General features: G+C 39.5%; 1 pseudogene across 1 annotated transcript; it reads left to right on the forward strand.

The window, feature by feature from the left end:
• Positions 1-716: 716 nt before the first annotated feature.
• LOC147866554 (cytochrome P450 86B1 pseudogene) lies at positions 717-3,053 on the forward strand (annotated as a pseudogene). The gene is made up of 2 exons (XR_015529499.1): positions 717-876; positions 1,144-3,053. The product of XR_015529499.1 is annotated as a cytochrome P450 86B1 pseudogene (transcript).
• Positions 3,054-5,715: the final 2,662 nt, after the last annotated feature.

Genomic DNA, 5,715 nt, shown 5'->3' on the forward strand with positions numbered 1-5,715 from the left:
TATGCTAGAGCTATCAAGTTGCTTTCAAGAAATTAACTTTGTCGCAAATATAGATTAAATTCTAATCCATTATTCCAGCTCACTCTAGCATGTTCTTGAGCGCATGTACAACCCACACTGTGTTCATATGCATTCACTATGGATGTAAACCTACCAACAAATGTTTTATTGACGATCAAAAAGACTAGTAACGAAACACTTGCACACGAAACTGCTGCGATAGATGGCGTGTTGCAGTGAAATTGCGAGGAGTGATTAATGATCTCCGTTTGTTTATAAGATGTTTCGTGACCTCCATTCGTTAATAATCTCTCGAGAATAATCGCCACAACTCGGTTATGTGTTGTATGGAGTGATTAGATGGTTTTCACCAGATAGATAGATAGACGGATAGACGGGACACATATCATCGAGAAAACACGAAGTTATGGGCCCACCCCACCATCTAAATCCTCCTCCTATAAATATCTTCTCATGAAGAAGTATTTATCTTGTCCTGCACTTAATGGCCTAAAAGTGAAACAGGGCTTTTTTTCTTAGATGAAACAGGGCTCTTTTTCTTAGGTGAAACAGGGCTTTAGACAGAGGCTCCTGAGAGGTGAGACTACGCCTGAGAGGTGAGACTACTCTTCCCCACCAAATGACAAGAAAGGGAGAGACAGACAGCCAGACAGAAAGATATATTAACGTCTTCTAAGACCAAAATTGACCAAAACAGAGCAGTTGGGGACAGCGTCAGAGATAGAGATCAGAGTGAGAGTGAATGGCTTTAGTATGTCTGACATCAAAGAAGGGCTTCCTTTCTACCTAATGCTAAGAGAGAAGGAATTTCCTCACATTCGGTCTTCCATTAACCCAGACCTTCGATTCTTGCAGGTAAATTTAAAACATACGATTTATGTATGATAAATTTACTTGTCCACTTCCCGATTAAGAACCTTAATTACATTCCGACAAACTTGCGTATATACTTTCATCCATCCATCCATATACATACATGCCATGCCAATGTGCCATTTGTACCATGTATCATTGCAAATGTTTAGCATGTTACCCAATGACTTTAGGCAATTCTTTGTTAGAAATACTTTGGAAAACTGAGTTCATATGATAAGATTGTATATGGTTATGAATTTATGTTAGGGAATATGAATCTTACAACATTAAGGGATGAACATGCAATGTTGAGCCAAGGAGTGATGGTACATGGTACAATCCTATCTATGTGGATGGACTCGACAAACTGGATGGAAGTGATATTGTGGGCGAGTCTACCATTAATAGGAATAAGTTTCTTTCGAGCATTGATGGCATACAACAGAAATCCTTCATGTCCTATCGATTGGCCTGTGGTGAGAATGTTGCCCGGGTTATTGATTAACGCACAAAACTTTTATGAATGGTTGACGATATTACTAATAGAGAATGGAGGAAGCTTTCAATTCTGGGGACCCTGGTTCACAAACATCAACTATTACTTTACAGCTGATCCAAGGAATGTGGAGCATGTATTGCGTCTAAATTTCAACAATTATCCGAAGGGTCCTAATTTCATTGATATGTTCCGAGATTTATTGGGCAATGGAATATTCAATGCAGATGATGAACTATGGCTCCTACAAAGGAAAGCATCAAGCTTACAACTGAAGTCGAGAGTGTGCAAGAAATTCACAGATGAGACAATCATCACATCTGTCAACAAGAAGCTACTTCCGATTCTTCACCATTTCTGTGATACTGCTACTCCTATTGACCTACAAGATCTCATGTTGCGTTTCACATTCGATACAATGTGTAACGTGGGTTTTGGGATGGACGTGGGATGCCTTTCCCAGGATCTCCCCTCAGTCCCCTTTGCTTCTGCTTTCGAGCATGCCCTTGATTGCATCATGCTTCGCTTCTTTCTTCCCCCAACTTGGTGGAAAACCCTCAAGTTCCTTCAAATTGGTAAAGAGAATGGAATGCCTGCCTCCATCCAAGCAGTTAACCACTTCCTTGATCATATCGTCTCGACTCGTCGTCGTGAACTTCAAGTTGATGCTTGCCCAAATTCTAAAGCTGACCTCTTGTCTTGCTTTATGAGACTCGAAGAGCATTCACGTGATGACAAGTTCCTCAAAGACATGTCTATTAACTTCCTACTTGCTGGTCGTGACACCTCTGCCCTTGCTCTCTCTTGGTTCTTTTGGTTGGTTGCTACCCATCCAGACGCTGAAGAAAAAATCGTTGAGGAAGTGAAACAAGTGTTTGGTTCTTCAAACAAGCCCTCACTAAGTAGGGATGCCCTTCGTAGATTGACCTACCTCCATGCTGCTTTATCTGAGGCCCTTCGCCTATACCCATCAGTGCCGGTGGATGTAAAGCATATAATGGAGGATGATGTCTTGCCTGATGGAAACCATGTAAAGAAGGGCCATAGGTTCACGTATTCCATGTATAGCATGGGTAGACTGCAAAGCATTTGGGGATCCGATTGCACATCGTTTCGTCCCGAGCGGTGGCTTTCGGAGGATGGCACCTCATTTAGACAAGATATTTCACCTTTCCAATATCCTGCATTTAATGCAGGTCCTCGGACATGTCTTGGTAAAGACATGGCCTACTTCATAATGAAGGCAGTGGCATCCATGTTGTTACTCCATTTCAAAGTGAAGTTGGTCCCTGGACACAAGGTAGTCCCTAAGCTTTCCATCACATTATATATGAAGCATGGTCTACTTGTAACATTGGAACCTCGTGAGACCAAACTCGGAGAATAATGAAGCCACTTCATAATTCATGTCGTAGCTGCACTTTGTAGAACATGTTTTAGCATTGATATCTCGTAGAGGCAATCTATGAGAGTGTGTATGCTATATTGGAGTGGATTTAATGTGTTTGTAAAAGTGTAAGAGAAGTTCTATTTCGATGAACAAAGCATGGTATTTACAATTAGTATCATGGTGATTATATGATATTACCCTTCTTGACAGTTGTTCAGAGTTTACCTTTCTTCTAAGATAATGATTTCGCATATGTAATCGTAAAAGGATTATATAATTTAACTTTCTATTGATGCTTGGATTGGACCTATAGCTCGTGGCATTGTACAAATCTCACTCTGGTTGCCCATATATGTCATTAGTTTGCTGGGGAAATAGACAATGCTGCATGTAAAATTTGTAAGTAATTAACATTTGTGAATGAATAGGATAGCCTTTTTGCACAATTTTTTCTATAGTTCATGTGTAAAACTATATGTTGCCTTGTGTGCACTTTAAGCTCCATCTGACTATCATTTTAACTACTTTGACATTGAAAATACTCCTGTTGATAACCCTTGGCACAAAGGACATTTGGTGAACTTATCTTAGATATAGCCTTTGTGTCATTTTCTTTTGATTCCTAACCTTATTGTCGTTGCTCGTGTGGTGATAAACAACCCAAAAGGAGCTACGAAAGGATGAGTAGGTGAAACCATTGAAAGTAACTCTCCATCTTGGGGTTCTAGTATTGATGGACTTGGTAGATGCTCTATGACCTCTGACCGAATTGAAGTGGAGAATTAAGATCCAAGGCCAAGTTATCCCTCGGTAGAAAGTGTAGATAGAACTGTGTTGTATATATGTTGTGGTGTCCCTTTGGTTCAAGCGCATGCCTTCATGTTGTGGTGTACATTTGTTCCTTTGTGCCACCCTTTTAGCACGCATGTAACCAAGCCAACCCAAATGGGTACCTATGTGTCAACTATAAATTGAGCAAGTAGTAAGAAGGAAGGCAAGCTAGTTTGGATTCTCTTTATGTGCATTTCACACACACACACACTATATATATATATAGGCCAAGGGCTACGTGCGCTACTAAAAGACAATGAAGGGCCTTGGACCAAGTTCGGTGATTCTTGGCCTTTGGAATCAAGTCGGGTGATAAAGTTTGAAAAGTACCAATTTCGGAATAAAGTTGTGCGTTGCTGGACAGGGAGGTTGACTTTCCAAAGGGTTCTCTCATTCATTCGATATCTTCAATAACTACTTTTCCATGTCCACTTTTGATCTCTATTTTCTTTTCATATCCAATTGTAATTTGTTACCCTATCCAACCAAAGGCTCACGTTATCCTGTCTACCAAAGGTTCTATCATGATTTACCCAAACAGTCAAAGAAGAATCCATACATATTCACCCAAACATACATGGAAAACTCCACACAGATAACCACATATTTAAATTGATCTAGAATCCAAATTTATCTAGTATAGAATAGCATTGGACACATGCATGTGTATTCCAAAATATCTTCTGGTGCAGCTAATAATATAAAGCCATGGTTGACCAAAGAAAAGAGAAAGTGTGATGGAGACAGATTCAGAGATAGAGGTAAGAGTGAGAGAGAATGGCTTTAGTAGGTCTTAGATCAAAGAAGGCTTCATTACTACTTCATAGGACGAGAGAAGTGATTCCCACAAACTCAATACTTCTAGTAATCCAGTCCTACAGAACTTGCAGGTAACAGGCAACGGCATCTCGTATTGTGATCTCATGGCATTTGTTTTTTCCCCCCTTTTCTATAGTCTCTTTTAGAACATATATGAATTACTTATGATAATTACTTGTCCAACAGCACTCTTATTGTGATCTCTTCCAGGCATTTGTCGTTTTTTCCCTCTAGTAGTCTCTTTTAAAACATGTGAATTACTGATGATAATTTACACGTCCACTTGTCTATTAAGAACCTTACATTCTGATGTCAATTACACTTGAATTACATTCCAATGATCAATTTACTTGTCCACCCATCAATTAAGAACCTTAATTACACCATCCTTGTAATTCTAAGGCATGATGGGTTTGATGCTTGTTGGACAATCTAAGTAAGGTAGTGGACTTCAGGTACTGAAAAATCTTAACAAATAGCCAGTGATGTAGCATAAATCTGGTCAAGTGCATCGTCATGCATCTTAGTGTGGTTCACCAGGGTTCTGCAAAAATATTAATAAATAGCCAGTGATGTAGCATAAATCTGGTCAAGTGCATGATACAAGGTTTCGTGGGCTTCTAAGCATTTCTTGGCATTGTTGAGTTTCCATCTCTTTATCTCTTGAGGGTCTTTGGGAGCCATGTCAGAACTGAGTGAGAGTTGTAGGGCATTGAGTATAGGTGATGGTTTGAGATTCATCATTTTGTACTTGATGATGTCTTATAAGAACTTTCTTTGATATATTTGAATGCTATTATCTGGACCGTGCAAATTGAACTCGATGCCTAGCATTTAGTGAAGGGGGTCCACCATCTATGATGCAAAAGGTTGGTGCAAGTTCTTTGTTGGAAACTTCAATGTAATCAAAATCATTGCTAATAATCAGAATGTCATCTACATCAGCAGCGAAAATGAACATGTGATTACCATCATGTTGTGTAGAGGTTTTGTTCTGATCTGAGTTTTAGGGTTTAGGGTCATTGGAGTACCATGAAGGAAGGGTAGATGTTTTGGAACAAGTTCTTGAAGAGTATGTATAAGAGGTCCAGATGGTGAGGTTGTGGAGCATTGTTATTAGCATTAGCCATGTGGCTTATTATGTCTGGTAAATCATCCAAAGAGTCATCTTCATCAATGGTTTGATCTTCTAAGAGATGATTGGGTGATTCAGGAGAAGTGAGGAGATATTTATGTGATGGAGGTGACAAGACAGAAGCTTCATCAAAGATACCATTTCGACTAAATTGGAACTTACATGCAG

This window comes from Azolla caroliniana, unplaced genomic scaffold (assembly GCF_043228905.1).
Source record: "Azolla caroliniana isolate FFs.n. ecotype wild unplaced genomic scaffold, voAzoCaro1.0.p SCAF_3, whole genome shotgun sequence".
Lineage (NCBI taxonomy): Eukaryota > Viridiplantae > Streptophyta > Polypodiopsida > Salviniales > Salviniaceae > Azolla > Azolla caroliniana.